Here is a 16,549-nt window from a genome sequence, read left to right on the forward strand (position 1 = left end):
AAAATTCTTAAATTATGGTATGAAACCTGTATAGTAAACCACCGATAAGGAAATACAATTCAGAAGAAAGTCGTTTGCCTTTGTATTCACTTTAATCTTTGCAAATAGGAGGCTTTGCTAATGGTTGGTTTCCCTAGATCATATCATAATGGTGACAGACCAGACATATCCATCTAACTTAGGGTTTCTCAACCTTGGCACTATGATTCTTTGCTGCCTGGAATTGTCCTCTGTTACTGTAGGACGCTCCGCAGCATTGCCGGTTTGTATCCTTTCCCCAAGTCACGGAAGCTAAAAATGTCTTCAAACATTGCCAACTGTCCCTTGGGGTGTAACATCTTCTTCAGCTGAGAATTGCTGATAGATGGGGCTGCAAATGTATTCTCCAAAATTTGTTTCCTACGGCGCTCTTAAGAGAGGTTTGCTAATACATTTTTTTTGAAAGTTTGCATTGCCTGATGCTACGGGAGCCTCTATAGTTCATAATTGTTTAACATGTGACATTCATTCAAGATACTAAGTCTCTAGTAAACTGAGTCTTTTCCCTGTTGACAGTATTCATTCTGAAGGGCAGAAGCCTCTCCTCTACTGATGAGACTGGAGGATTATTTCAGGCAGAATAAGTTAAGTGAAAGAATAATGAGGATATTAATGTCTTGGCTTATCCTACCTGAGAATGCGTGGGTGTGCCATTGGGGGAGTTGCAGCTGCGCATGCTCCTCCCCCTCACCCACCCATCACAACCCACCCCTCCCACTTTCCAGGGAGAATGTGGGAGTGGAAATGGAAAGCAGTGTGGCAATCACTTTATTTCTTGCATTCACAATTTGCTAGGGGCTGAGAGTGAACACTGAGAAGGTGTGAAAATGAGGAACAATTTCTGCACTGGGGTGTTACAACATTTAAGCTACAAGGTGCAGGACAGAATGCAGAATCACGGCATGCACCTTAGGTGGAAACCAAACCCTTTCCTGTAGACTCAGGAGTATTGGAACTTGTTTGAATTTCAGGGTTGAGTGGCAATAGGGATGGCATGTATAGGCAGTTCTCAGTTTATAGATAAGTGGATTCTGAAAGTAGATTAGTTGAAATCAGTAATGCATTTTGCATGGGAAAATAATGTTATAATATGCTAGTTATGCCCCTAGACCAGTTGGGAAAAGCCTACTTAACTCCTTTGGTGTGGTGCTGTGGTTTCTAAAGAACATACTCATCATGTCTAACGGTGCTTCTCAGAAGAGTTGCATTCAGATTTCTACCATGGGATGCCAGAGGTTGGAGAGAGACCTGCTGACTGGCCTGCAGCCCATGCTGATTGCAGCCAGTGCTCCCTGCAGGCAGTCGGCAGGCTCTCTCTCCAACTTCTCTTTAACCAGCAAGCTTTACCTTGCACCTACAATGTGCCATGCAGGCTATAGGTGTTGGGGGTTACAAAAAATGTGTTCCTGTTTTTTTTTTCTCATTTCAAGTTTTAATCAAAGCTTGTTTATAAGGTCACTTTATTCCTGCATCTTCTCGTTTCTTCCTTGTATTTGCCCTTTTCCTTTCCTACTTGGCGAGATTTGGCTTTGTGTTCAAGGATCTTTTTGCGGTCTTTGTCCAGTTTTGGCCTAGTGATAACCACCTTGCTGGGGTGAATGCCTGCGTGGACAGTTGTGCCATTAGCCTTTTCCCGCTGCACCCGTTCAATGTAGATTACGTATTTCTTCCTGTAAACCTGGATTGCTCTGCCAATCTGCTGACCTTTATAGTGTCCTCGTACAACTCGAACTTGTCATCCTTTCGGATGGGCATGGATTGCATGTTGTACTTCTGTCTCAGCTCTTTGGAAAAAGGGGAGGACATAACCTTCCTACAAATGTGGGAGGGTGCATTGAAATGCCTTTTGCGGTTCTTACTTCGGTCGGAAGTCACAAAGGGATGGAACTTCATTTTGGCAGCTCCTGCTTAGGTGATGGCCGCAAAAGGGAAGAGCGTGTTCCTGTTTTTAAGAGGCTAAACTGCCAGTCTGTACCATTCTTCCTTCTTGTACACATCAGGAGAAAACCCCTTTGAACCCGTTGGTGACCTCCAAAACAGCCTGAAAGCTTGGAGCTCCTACAGGAGGAGGTGGTGAAGGAGATGGATTTGGGGAACTCTGCTTTTATTTTCTGTTGTCTGTCAGAGTCTCTGACTAGCGTTCCTGTCCTTCCTAATAACCAGCTACTGCAGAGCAGAGGGTAACTTCATAGTTTCTCCCAGTCCTTTAGTTCCTGAAACATACAAATATTTATGGAAAGCTCTTTTAAGTAAAATGAAACCCATCAACCCAGGGATGGGGGGGATTTTGATCCTCGTGGTCTCTATTCCCTGCTGCCTGCTGAGAATAAGAAAGACGTGGCCTAAGGTGCAGAAAAGTGTCTTTGCAAAGCTGACGCCAGGTTTTTAGACATTGTAGTGTAGAAATTCCCTTATGGAATGGTACCCTTCAAGTACACTACCAGGTAAGCTATTCCAAGGGTCACAGAGGGAAAGACTCACAGGCCAAGTTAAGATGCTTCAATAACACGGTTTATTACATTCACTGAAAACTTACAGCGAGAAGCAAGAGGACAGAAATGAGATGTTAACACTCAGAGTGGGATGCACGTGTGGTAGAAGGACACACTATCTCATTCCTGGGTTGTGCAATGATTATGCCTTCTGTCTCTTTTGCAGCCACATCAGCCTTGCCGGATAATGGGGAGGTTAGGGAACTAGACTTGAGGGAGACTAGCGATAATCACATGTGCCAACTTGGTTAGGCCGCAGTATTCAGACGGCTGCTGAAATATTGTCCAAGGTATTTCTGTGGAGGTGTTTTTTGCATGAGATTACGATTTAAATCAGTAGACTCCGAGTAAATCAGTTGGCCCTCCATACTGTAGGTAGGCCTCACCCATTCGGTTGAATGGAGTCCGAAGTCGGTCATTCGGGTGGAATTCCCTGTCTCTCAAGGGGGCCCCGCCTGCAGACTGGCATTGGTTCTTCCCGGGTCTGCAGCCTGCCGGCCTACCCTGCAGGTTTTAACTTGCCCGCCTCCACAATGGTGTGAGCCAGTTCCTTAAGGTCTCCCTCCCCTCTTTCTTCACATTCTCCACATTTGGTTGATTTCTGTCCTGTGTCACAGTTCCCTCATTTAGGTAGGTCTGACATCAAGCACCCGTCGTGCAGTCACAGTGGTAGGGTGGAGCATTAAGGGACAGGACAGAAAGGGAAGGGCAGCCTGCCTCCCATCACCACTGGGAGAGGGAGAGAGATCCTCTCAAGGGGTCTCTGCCCAGGAGCTCTAGGCACAGATGTGGGCAGAGACACGTGTGGCAGAAGAGGCATCAGGTGGATGGTTCGTGGACCATCCCTGAGGTAAAGGAAGACAAACGTCCTCATTCTCAAAAATAACAAATCTGACTACATTAATAACACATTTTGAGTTTCTCCTGAAACGAGTTTACTTCCTCTTTGCTTCGTCCTATGATTTGACTGTGTCATAATCACAGTCATGTGTTGGAAACTTCATCCCCAATGCGATAGTGTTTGGAGACGGAGCCTAATAAGAGGTGAATGGGTCATGAGGGCTCTAGACCTCAGGAGAGGATTACTGTTGTCACTGGAGTGGGTGTGTCATCAGGAAAGTAGGGTGGTTATTAAGCGAGTTTGGCCCCACTTCCTGTCTTGCTGTCAGGCGCTTTCTTGTTCTGTCTTCTGCCACAGGATGATGCAGCACGAAGTCCCCGACCGGATGCCGACCCGACCCCCTGCTCTCGGACTTCCCAACCTTCAGAACTAAATACGTTTTTGTTCATTGTAATTCACCCAGTCTGGTATTCTGTTATAGCAGCAAAAACCAGACCAGACTGAGATAACCTCCTAGAACCTGTAAGAAAAAGGAAAAAACACACAAAATTAATAGTAGTTGGTCTTAAACTATATAAAGGGCTGGAGTGAGATTCGTCTACATATTTGAGGAAAGTTTAAATTCCATGGGGCTTCGGAGCATTTTTGGCACAGAAACAAGATGAGGTTTCACCTTGGTGGCCTTCCCCTCCCGCCTTGCTGTCATAAGTCCGGTCCCAGACGACCCAGGCCCCACTAGTTCGTCCCCTCTGCTGCAGTGGAAGCCTGTGCTGGTTTCCTTTATCGTACGCTGCCACGCCTGGTTCTTCAGGTGCCTCCCCCACTGCGTTGTGGTTTATTGAGGTCAAGGAGCAGGATTTTTGCACCGCTTAGCACAGTGCTTAGCACATAGTCAGCACTCAGAAGACATCTGTTGAATGAATAAATGACCCAGCACCAGACCAATCTAGAATGAGAGGAGAGCAGGACCTAGGATGGGAGCCCCAGGCAGAGTGAAAATCAGCTGTCGGGTAAGGAACAAAGGAAAAAACATCACTGTTGGAGATGGCTGAGGCCATGCCGCTGAACAGCTAGTTCCCACGAAGGTAACAGGCATATAAAGCGGGGGACAACCTTTATTAGAAAAGAAAAATTTCTAACTCATAGCAGAGAGGCAGACAATCTTATCAAACAACCAAATGTCAGATCTCAAATATTTGCACACTATCTTGCCACGGAACATGTTTTCCCACCGGGGAAACTGGTGAAACTCCATTCCGCCATGCACTGTTGCCAGAACAGTGTTCCCCAAACCTGCCAGGGCCTTTCAGGCTGCGCTTGTTTACTGTCTGTGGCCACAGCATTTTTGAGACTCTGATGAAAGCTATGGTCTTCCTATACCTAAATTTGCATTCAGTTATGGGGGGAGTGGTTTAGCCCACCCCCGCCTTGGTGGTCTTCCATTTCCTTGGATAAAATCTATCCCCTGCCCCCTGCCTCTTCCCCAGCTGGCTCTGAAGTGACACTGCCCCAGCCACTCTGCTCTTTTTCCCACAGTCTAAATACACCTTGTGGCTTTCCCACCTTTGAACTTGGAGTCAAAGTTCCTGAAGTTCTTTTAGGTGCCCTGGGGACAGGAGCTGGGCCCCTACAGCCCACTCAAGGCCAGAGCAATTAAAGTTGAGGGAACAGCCATAACTTGTTCTGTAGCACAGTCCTGGCCGGCCCCGCCCACCCTTCTGTGACTCTGGGCAACGCTGGCTTCCCACTTGGTGCTGTCTCTTGCCCTCTCTGACTCAGATCTGTCACTGGACTTGCAAATCCTACTGCTCCCAGACTCCCTAATGGCTCAGTCTCCTAGAAATTCCTGATACAGAGCCTCCCAGATTTGACCTCTGGAGAGTGCTCACCCTTTCTACCTACTCATTCCATAAACGATCAATGCAGCACCCATGCTGTGTCACGGGGTGCTTCGGAAAGCCATGGGAATATAGCTAGACCCAGTTCCTACCTCGGGAGCTCAGTTTTAGAGGGGTGGCACCTACACGCAGAAATGCCTCCACAGGGAAGTCACAGAGGAAACAATCACCCCTGGTGTTAGCAGGAAGGAGGTGACTGCTAAGATGAGGCTCGAGGAGCAAGGCCTGACATGTTCCAGGAAAAAGCACAGTCTGAGTTAAACATTTAAGGCCAGAAGAAAGGATGGTCAGGGAACTGCAAGTTTTTAGGATGTGTGGACTCGGGGGTCCCTGGCAGATCCAGAGGGCCAGGAAGATGAGGGGCCCCTGTGAGCAGGGTTAAAGAGACCCCCCTCTACCCTGAGGGTGGGGAGAAGGCATGGAAGCGGGGGCTGGATCAAATGGCCTCTCTGAGGCCTGGGCAGTGCTCTTGCTCCAGTTGCCCTGGTCTTGTTAATGCTGCCACCTCCTACTCTATCCCTTAGGGCTTTTTGAGTCTGAGCATTACAGGCACCTAAATATGACACACACTTTCATCTCATTCCTCTTTTTTGCCATTGAACTTCAACCAGCACCTCAAAAATAACTGGTCCAGGATGGAGCCCAGGGTTCCTGGGAAGCCCCTCATCCTCAGGCCTGCTCCTGTGGCACTGACAATAGGACAGAGCCCTCCTTTCTCCCTCTGCTCCTGCCCATGAGGACACAAGCCCTTTTGATTGCAGGGGTTGGTGTTTATTTTTTAAACTGCTAATTCTTAAAAGGAGCCAGAAAAGGATATCATAATAACCCGAGGTATGGGTGGGGCCTGTGGTGAAGTGGGAAAGGTTCCAGCACCTTCCAGTACCTTCCATTGAGTATCCTCAGTCCTGGCTCTCTTGGTCATAAAAGTATTCCCTTCTGTTTGTTCCTTGGATGGGCTTAATAGACACTCCCTGTACCTCACGCTCCCCTACACTTGTGTGGTGGCTCACATACTTCTTTGACCACTAACCACAGAAAGAAAGACATTTTATGTCATGACCCAGCACACACATACACACACACACACACATGCACACACACACGCAAAACAAATTTCCTGAAATAATATTATACTTTCTACAAACAATGCCCTCTGATATTCTAGTCCAGTCCATCACTCCCTCCTTCCCTCTCCGTTCCCTTCCCTTCCTTCTCCCCTCCCCTCCCCTCCCCTCCCCTTCCCTTCCCTCCTTCCTCCCTCCTTCCCTCCCTCCTACTTTTCTTCTTTCCTGGTCACAGCCCACCAAACTGATTTCAATATCCAACTAATGGGCTGCAGCCTACAGTTGGAAAAGCACTGCTTAGCAGAAGAACACGCAGAGACCTTCCCTAAGAGCACCTGTCTCCAGCTAAGGCAATCCAGACCAAGTCAAAAGTGTCCCCTAACTTCGAAGTTATTTTGGGTTTTGAGCTGCTTCGTGGGCCTCAGCTGACTTAGAATGTTCCCTTTTGGTAACTGCCTCAAAGAATATGGATCCTAGAAGAGTGTCAGGTCTGTGTGTTCCACCCGCAGTCTGCTGGAGAGTGAGAACGGCAGTGGGAAAAGGAGCAGGCCATGTTTTCAGTGCCTAGTGATCGTAACAGCAATAATACCAACAGCTATCGAGCTTGGCCAGACACCGTGCTGGCCTTTGCCTCACTCAGTCTGCACCACAACCTCTGAGTTCAACATTATCCCCATTTTACAGAGTGTTAAAGGGAGGGGCGGAGGACTCAGCCAGGCAGGTACTAGCAGGAGGCCAAGCTGGGATTGGCCCAGGTCTGCTGGACACCAGAGCCTGGTTTCAACAAACCTGAGTGTTCTGGGTGTACCCTGTGTCCAAAGGTGCTGGGGAGATTGGTCACCTCTAATTTCACATAGAGCGTGTGTGATCCACATGTTGCCCTGTCTCTGGGATTCCTCACTGGAATCTGTTTCATTCCCAAAAGTTTCATGAGCCCTTGAAATGGCGAAACAAGACTTTGAATGCATATTTTTCCGGCTAACCTCTCAAAGCAGTCCTTGACTCACTGACCCAACTGGCTGAGCTAAATGAACTGAATATAATTAGTCAGCTCTTTGTATCCACGGGTTCTGCATCTGTGAATTCAACCCACCACAGATACAAAGTATGTGATACAAAATTTTGTCTGTACTGAACACATGCAGACTTTTCTCCGGTCATCCTTCCCTAAACAATATAACAACTATTTGCATAGCATTTACATGCATTAGGTGTTATAACCAATCTAGAGATGATTAGAAGTCTAGAGGTGGCTCTGCATTAGTCACATGCAAAGACTACACCATTTTATATCAGCGACTTGAACATTCGTGGATTCTGGTGTCCACGAGGAAGTCCTAGATCCAATTCCCCACTGGTATCAAGGGACAACTGTACATTTTGGCAGCAACGATCGATTCAAGTGTGCGTATGGTTGGGAGGGGCTGGCTGTTGGAGGTCAGTACAATAAGAGAGATTGTCTATTTGTAGATCCCTGTGGGACAGGAAATTCATGTGGGAAGGAGATGTATGCAACTGAAGTGGGTGGGTGATGGGGATGTTCCTGCCCAGAAAAGGGGAGTGGAGGCTGGGGAGAGCAGCTTCCTGGTCTATAAAGGAGGGATTGTTCTAGACTAGGTTTCTGAGAGCCCCACAGAGTCTGCAGAGATGCCTAGAGGCTGAGGCCTCAGGCTTTAACCACAGCTATTCCCTCCTTCTGTTTGAGGGGGAAGGAGGCCACCTCTGCTACTTTAAAACGGAGGGAAGGGAGAGAATGTCAGACAAATTCCAGCTGAAGAACATCACACAAAACACCTGGCCAGCACTCCCCGAAACTGTCAAGGTCATCCAAAACAAGACAAGCCTGAGAAAGTGCCACGGTCTAGAGGAGCCTAAGGAGCTACGATGCCTAAATGTGGCCCTTGGTCAATAAGAATGTATCGATATTGGTTCATTAATTATGACAAATATATGAATGTAAGGCGTTAACCATAGGAGAAGCTGAGCTTTGGGGATATGGGAACGCTGCACTCTCTTTGCAACTTTCCTGTGAATCTAAGTCAATTAAAAAATTTTAAACTATTAAAAGAAGGGGGCGTTGCCGACTAGTTGACCTCTGAGGTCCTTCCCAGCTCTGATAATCCCTGAGTAGTCTGTGGCCTGGGCTGGGCTTCTGGGGGAGAGAGGGGTTTCCAGAGGTTCTAGCATGGAATCCAGGGGTGTGAGCTGCACCTGCGCACCCAGATGCTTTGGGGGAATAGGATTTCAGCTTGAGCCTGGGTCTTGCTCTTCATGTCTGGCTAGAAAGCTGGCAACCTTCATGTCACAGAGCCGTAGGTGTGACACACACTTTCATCTCTTTCCTCTTGTTTGCTCTTGAACATCAGCCAGTACCTCAGAGACATCTTGGTCCAAAACTGGGCTCAGGTCCAGTCTCCCCCACTGCCCTGCTCAGCCCTCAGCCCTAGGTCCTGTGTCTCTTCATGTGTCCTGGGCACAGCACCGCCCTTCTCCAGTTACTCGTGCAGTGACCAGCAAGTCAACCTAACGTCTCTCTCCTCTCCTCTCAAGCTCAGCCAGTCATAACCCCCCAAGGACCCCATCCCTGGCATGGTGGGCACACACAGACCCTCCTCATGCTCACTGCTGCTATCTTAGCTCAGCCTCTCCCTACTGGCCTAGCTGGTGTCCAACCACCAACACTTGTAATCCACTCTTTTAAAAATATTATGATGCCTGTAATCCCAGCACTTTGGGAGGCTGAGGCAGGTGGATCATGAGGTCAAGAGATCAAGACCATCCTGGCCAACATGGTGAAACCCCGTCCCCACTAAAAACACAAAAAAATTAGCCGGGCATGGTGGCGTATGCCTGTAGTCCCAGCTACTCAGAGGCTGAGGCAAGAGAATCGCTCGAAACTGGAAAATGCGTTGCAGTGAGCTGGGATTGTGCCTTTGCACTCCAGCCTGGCGATAGACTGAGACTCTGTCTCCAAAAAAAAAAAAAAAAAAAAAAAAAAATATTACGATGAAATATTTCAGGCAAACCAAAGGACACAGGTAATAATGAAATGAACCTACCACCAACTATGAGAAAGACGACCTTACTGATGCAATTAAAGCTCCCTGTATTTTCTGTCTGACTCATTCCCCACCCTCCAACCCCTTCTTGCCATTCTCAGACCTCTTCCGTTTTTCCTTCTCAGCATGGCCTACTCTGACCACTCAATTTGACATTGCAATCCACAACTCAGCTTCCTCAGCACTACAGTAGCTTTTACTTCTGCTCTTGTTTGGAAAAACGCATTTTGTCACTTTTTTCAGGTTAAGAAAGTCCTCTTCTGTTTTTAGTTTTGATCATAGAAAGAGTCTGAATTTTGTTGAATGCTTTCCCTGCATCAGCTGCGATGCTGATGCCCCTTTTCTCCTCTAATCTGTTAGCGTGGTGTTTTACAGAACTAGACATGCTGGCATTCCTGGGATAACAGTTCAGGGTTTTCATCAGGTGATTAACGTGATCTGATTTGAATTCTAACAAGTTCACAAGGGCTGCTGTGTGGAGAATGCACTGTGGGGAGTGAGGGTGAAGGAAGGGAGATTAGCCAGGGCGCTAGGACAATCATCTGGGCCAGAGAGGATGGAAAAGTGGTAATGGAGATAAGTGAGAGGATTAGAAAGATATTTTGGAGATAAAACTGACAGAGCTCACAGACGGATCAGAGGAAAGGGGAAGGAAGAGCTGAGGATGACAATTAGGTTTTGGTGGAGCAGCGAGGTGGTCCCACTTTACTTGATGGAGAACACAGGGAGGGTCAAGGCTGGGAGGGCAGGAATCAAGGTCCTTTTCTAGCTTTGTTAGGATTCAGATGCCTGTTAGACTCCCAAGGGGAGGTGTGAGCAGGTGGTTGGGCATTTGAGTGTGCAGCTCAGTAGCAAGAGAGTTATCAATGTACGGGTGGTGTTTAAAGCCACAGCCGTGGATGTGATCCCTGATGAGGAGAGGACGGGGGGCAGGGGTGGGCAGAGGGAGGCAAGGCCAAGCACAGGTCTCTCCAGCACCAGTCAGGTGGCTAGGAAGGGCCGGCAAAGGAGACGGGAGAAAGGAGGCTGCCAGTGGGAAGAGAAGCGCAGAGGGGAAGGTGAAGGCAGGGCTGCCAGTCGTGCAAACACTGCTGAGGGGCGGAGGAGGGTGTTCCGTGGTTACCAGCAGACTTCATTAACTGAACAGGTCTGAATTTTGTTATTTTCTGTGCTCAGTTATGTGAGGAAAAAAACAAGGACCATTTGCACACGGTACTGAATAAAACCGAACACCCTCAGCCCTCTTTCAGGCATTTTAGGGGCAGGAAGGTGACTTCTCTGAATGTCTTCTTTACAAAAGAGCATCTCTGGGTTTGCCTCTGGTCATGAGCTCCCAGTGTTTCTGTAGCTGTGACACACCACGTTGTGTTTGATTTTGCTGTCTCCTAAGCTTGACTCACAGAGCTATAAATACAACTGTTTCCACATACACTGAACTCATTCTGCACGTAAAGCACCCTAAAGGGCTGTGGAGTTCATGGAGAGAGCACCGCCTCACCCCTGCCCTGAAGGTTCATTAACAAAAAATGAAACTGAATTTAAACTACCTTCATGTAGGCAGTTTTGCCACACGCCCTTTGAGATAACATTTACACATAACACTGGGACTCCTTGCCTTAAGATGTCAAAACAGTTGCTGGGGTTTAAGGTGTGCATGCAGCTTACCAGAGTCTGGAAAGATAGCCTTGCCTTATCCTGGTGGCATTCGAGTTTAAAGTTTCCACCTTGAGATTTATGTTTGGCCAAGAAAATGGTAAGGGCCTCCTCTAAGTCATCTTTATTTAATTGTTCCAATTTCAACAACAAACCCTCCATTTCTTTCTTTCTTTCTTTTCTTTCTTTTTTGAGACAGAGTTTTGCTCTTGCTGCCCAGGCTGGAGTGCAATGGCATGATCTCAGCTCACTGCAACTTCCACTTCCTGTTTCAAGTGATTCTCCTGCCTCAGTCTCCTGAGTAGCTTGGATTACAGGCATACACCACTATGCCTGGCTAATTTTGTATTTTTAGTAGAGACAGGTTTTCTCCATGTTTGTCAGGCTGATCTCGAACTCCTGACCTCAGGTGATCTACCTGCCTTGGCCTCCCAAAGTGCTGGGATTACAGATGTGAGCCACCGCGCCTGGCCCAAGCCCTCCCTTTCTTAAACAACCAAGATTTTTCTCAACAAAGGTAATTTTCTGCTTCTATAGTTCAATTCAATTTGTCTTTTAAAAAGTAATTAGTATCCCTTTAGTGTCCCTTTATGCCCAACTAATTGCGCCTTAGTTCAGGAGTTAAAGCTTCTCTCTATCCATTTAGGCAACTACAATAATATCTAGTTAAAGTCCAGGCCAGACAAAAATGCTCATTTTGGATAATACAGTCTCCTTCGCTTTCTAAGTATTTAAATTTCCTCCAGTCGGGGAGAGGTAGGGGATCCATTTATATTGTAAGGCATTCCTGAGAAGATGTATTTCCAATTAACTGAGCATGGGAGGAATTGGAAACTAGCACAACTAGAGGACTTAAATATGCATTAAGAAAAATTCCACCACTCATTCGAAACTAGTTGGTAGGTCCGTAAGTGTCAGCAACACCGTGTAGCTTGTATTTTTCCTTTGTAAACCAACACTACTTATTAACTTAAGCCTGGTAAGTCAATCTGGACTTAACCAACGCAGCGACCCGATTAGACGGATCTTTTTACAGGGTAGATAGCTTTAGAGAAGTGCCAGGTGTTATGGAAAAACAGCTGGGCCTCTACATTCTTTGTTTCCAGGAGAGAGAGCCATTGAAAGAGAATCATAGACTGTTAGAGCTCAGATCATCTTAGAATAGAGTCCCTCATGATTTTACAGTCCAACAAATTTAAGAATGGCAAAGGCAGGATTTGAAAGTTGATAATTTGATTCCCAGTCCTTTGGTCTTTTCACTAGAGAGGTGGTTCTTGACTGTGCAGCATACTGGAATCAACAGGAAAATAAAAGCAAGTGAAGACACAAGCAAAAGCTTTCCACAGAGCTGGAGATTTAACTGGTCTGGGGGGCTGTCTGGACATTGGGATTTTTTTTTTTTTTTGAGACAGAGTCTCGATCTGTTGCCCAGGCTTGGGTGCAGTGGTGGGATCATGGCTCAGCACAGTCTTGACCTCTCTGGCTTAAGCAATCCTCCTGCTTCAGCCTTCCTGAGACACTGAGACTGCAGGCACATGCCACGATGTCTGGCTAATTTTTGTATTTTTTTGGTAGAGATGGAATTTCGCCTGTTGCCCAGACTGGTCTTGAACCCTTGGTCAAGTGATCCACCTGCCTTGGTCCCCTAAAGTGCTGGGATTTCAGACAGGAGCCACTGCACCCGGCCGATGATAGTCAGACTTTAAAACATGCCTTCTCTCATCCCACCACCCCCCTGCACCCCACCTGCTCTGGGTATAGAGGAAGCAGAGAAGGCAACTGAGTTGCAAGACACAGACTACACATTTGCAAGGTATTTACTGTAATCCATTTGACCTCACCGACCACTGCATGCATTTCTGACTTAAAAGAGGCTCTTATTGAAATTCAACCCCCAGACTTTCTTTTTGATTTATAACATATAGCATTCTTTTCTTCTTTAGTGGAGAGGGCCTGGAACAGATTTCCATTTGGCTCCTGGACTGGTGTATTCATTTGGTAAACAGAAAATGGCCTTGCAGAAATACAGAGGTTGTGGGAGCCAAAAGAATCATCTCATCTCCTAGGAACCAATTAGGATCTTAAATGGCAAAAGACCCATTTAAAAAAAAATGACAAAGAGACACACTCTCAGAACTACCCCCAAAAGTTTCCACTAAATTGGCAAAGGAGGGGGGCTCTGGGACCCTTTAGCAGAAAGTTAGCAGCAGTTTGACACAGAGCAATGAGGGGAGGAGTTGGAGTGTGAAACCTGCGGCAGGCAGGCACACCGACAAACATGATGTATTGATTTTGGCAATGGTTCCCATTACTTTTTGTCGGAAGCCAGCCAAGCTGAAAACACATTGGCAGCCTAGTTTGAAAGCTGAACTGAGAGCTGGGGTCCAGTGGGCTCTCTGTGCAATTCTGCGGCCTTGCATCTGTTTGGGGGTCTCATGTCTAGCTGAAAAGATGCTAGAACCCTGAAACCTAAGCCCAGGTTGCTAACCTTTCTCAACAATCCCACGTAAATCATTCACCTAATGAACTTGAAAGTTTCCTCGTTCAATTGAGTGGTAAGAAATAAAAAGGAACTCCCTTAACCTGCCCAACTGGTTCTGAGACTTGAAACACATCCAGCACCTTTATATGACACATAACCCAGGATGCGAGCTCCAGCTCCACTCCGACTCTGTTCACAGCAACACCCCGCATCCTACCATACACACCACCTCCCCGTACAGATTTGCCCCTCTTGAACAAATTAGAGATTTAAGTGTCACGCATTTGTCTTCAGGATCCACAGGAAGGCAAATAATTTTAAGAGAAGCATTTTGTGGTAACAAAGACGAGGGAAGAATGCCTAAGTGAATGACAGTCGTAGAAACAGCCAATTAACTGGCAAATCCCTGTGGTCTGCAAGCTGAACCAGGAACGAGTGCGGGAGGAGGAAAAGCAGCTGCAGCCCAATTAAACTCAGTAGCTCAGATACCTCGGGAGGATTCTTCTGGTTTACCTAAACAGACCTGCGTTTTCAGAGATCTTTGGACACTGCCATACAGAAGCACAGACTCTGATGATTTCCTTCTTTATGATTGCTGGCAACTGAGCTAAAACATGCATATAAGCAAATTAAGAAGACGGGAGGGCCACAAGCCTCAGAAAACATACCTTTTTGGGCTTCTGGGTAGGAGAGGGAGATCGCTGGATCCTGCAATTAACTAAAGCGACTATATACACGTGCAGTCCAACAGCTGGAGGAAATAATTCAGAACTGGCATCCACTTAGCAAGTCTTTGAGAAGGCAACTGATCCTTCAGTTAATGAGTTTAGAGAATCCAGAATACCCTGTTTTGAAATGGGCTCTCACAGAAAGATGATCTTATGCAACCCTAGGAGTTGGGCATCCTGGTCAGGCCCATGAAATAGTCTTTGCCTGTTTTTATCATGTTGGCTTTTTCCCAACATGATAAAAACGTATTTCTTCCATATGGACAGAATTTTCCAACTTCAATTCCTGACCGAAATACAGACTTCATCTTCCTTCAATGAATCCCTATTAAGGGCTTGCCTCCTACCCAGAGCACTGCTTGGCTAGGGTAGATTCTCTCAGTCTGGCCCTGGACCATCTAAGTCCAACGCTGAATTAAGCATTGAATTAAGCCTCCTGGGCTGCTTGCTTAAAAGACCCACAGCCCTAGCATTAAAATCTCCTTGGTACCTAAAAGACTTGTACTGATCTTTTTTTTTTTTGAGACAGTCTGGCTCTGTCACTCAAACTGGAGGACAGTGGGACAGTGGTGTGGTCACAACTACCTGCAACCTTGACCTCCCTGAACTCAGGTGATTCTCCCCCCTCAGCCTCTAGAGTGGCTGGGACTACAGGCGCACACCACCATGCCCAGATAATTTTCTGTATTTTGCATAGAGATGGGGTTTCACTATGTTGCCCAGGCTGGTCTCAAATTCCTGGGCTCAAGTGATTTGCCCACCTCAGCCTCCCAAAGTGCTGGGATTTCAGGCATGAGCCACTGTGCCCAGCATTGTACCAATTTTTTAAAATTAAAAAAAATTTTAAGTTTTTTACTATTAATCATGAACATGTTTAAATATATATAACATTAGAGAGAATAGTATAAAGAACCTCATGCACCCATCATTCAGCTTCCATAACTATCAACATTCTGTTATTCTTTTTTCAATTCTATCCAGCTACACCACTTTTTTGGAGATATCGGATAGTACTGGACTATTTTAAAGTGAATTCCAGACTCTTATTCTCTTTTCCTTTTATCCATTAATTCTTCAGTGTATTTCTGTAGCAGATAAAGACTTTTTTTTTAACATAACCACAATGCCATCACTATACCCAACATTAACTATGATTCCTTAGTATTAATTATCAAATTCTCAGTCCATGTTCAGTTTTCCACAGTAGTCTCAAAATGTCTTTTTTTGCATTTGATTTATTCAAATCAGGATTCAAAATGATCCATACATTGTGTTTGGTTGTGATGTCTCTTTTAATTTGTAACAGCCCCCTCCATTATTTTTGTGTCATTTATGGGTTGAGGAAAGTCTGTCATTCCTCCTGCAGGTTTGTTACATAGGTATATACATACCATGATGGTTTGCTGCATCCATCACCCCGTCATCTACATTAGGTATTTCTCCTAATGCTATCCTTCCCCATCCCCCATCCCCTGCTAGGCCTCCCCTAGCCCCCCACCCCAGACAGGCCCTGCTGTGTGATGCTCCCCTCTCTGTGTCCATGTGTTCTCATTGTTCAATACCCACTTATGAGTGAGAACATGCAGTATTTGGTTTTCTGTTCTTGTGTCAGTTTGCTGAGAATGATGGTTCCCAGTTTTATCCATGTCCCTGCAAAGGATGTGAACTCATCCTTTATTATGGCTGCATAGTATTCCATGGTGTATATGTGCCACATTTTCTTTATCCAGTCTATCATTGATGGGCATTTGGGTTGGTTCCAGGTCTTTGCTATTGTGAACAGTGCCGCAATAAACATACATGTGCATGTGTCTTTATAATAGAATGATTTATAATCCTTTGGGTATATATGCAGTAGTGGGATTGCTGGGTCAAATGGTATTTCTAGTTCTAGATCCTTGAGGAATTGCCACACTGTCTTCCACAATGAAATAATTTACACTCTCACCAATAGTGTAAAAGCGTTCCTGTTTCTCCACATCCTCTCCAGCATCTGTCTTCTCCTGATTTTTTAATGATCTTCATTCTAACTAGTGTGAGATGGTATCTCGATGTGGTTTTGATTTGCATTTCTCTAATGATGTCATCAGTTGTGTGTATATTTGTCCTCAAAATATATGTGTGTATATTTATTTTTAAATCACTTAAAATAATTCTTTTTATGTTTATAGAATCAAATTGATATATAGCTAGGTTTATTTGTTTTAGATTTTCAAGTAAATTTTCAAGATTTTTATTTCATATGTTTTAGATGTACAGAAAAATGGTGAGGATAATACAAAGAGTTCCCATA

General features: G+C 45.9%; 1 long non-coding RNA gene and 1 pseudogene across 1 annotated transcript; both read right to left on the reverse strand.

Annotated features, from left to right (window-relative positions):
• Positions 1-1,499: 1,499 nt before the first annotated feature.
• Positions 1,500-2,247, reverse strand: LOC128928253 (large ribosomal subunit protein uL24 pseudogene; annotated as a pseudogene).
• Positions 2,248-2,528: 281 nt separating this feature from the next.
• Positions 2,529-14,301, reverse strand: LOC118143094 (uncharacterized). Its single transcript, XR_004727260.3, has 2 exons — positions 14,197-14,301; positions 2,529-3,892 (listed from the first exon to the last, which is right to left on the reverse strand). It is a non-coding gene; the product is annotated as an uncharacterized LOC118143094 (long non-coding RNA).
• Positions 14,302-16,549: the final 2,248 nt, after the last annotated feature.

This window comes from Callithrix jacchus, chromosome 7, assembly GCF_049354715.1.
Source record: "Callithrix jacchus isolate 240 chromosome 7, calJac240_pri, whole genome shotgun sequence".
NCBI lineage: Eukaryota > Metazoa > Chordata > Mammalia > Primates > Cebidae > Callithrix > Callithrix jacchus.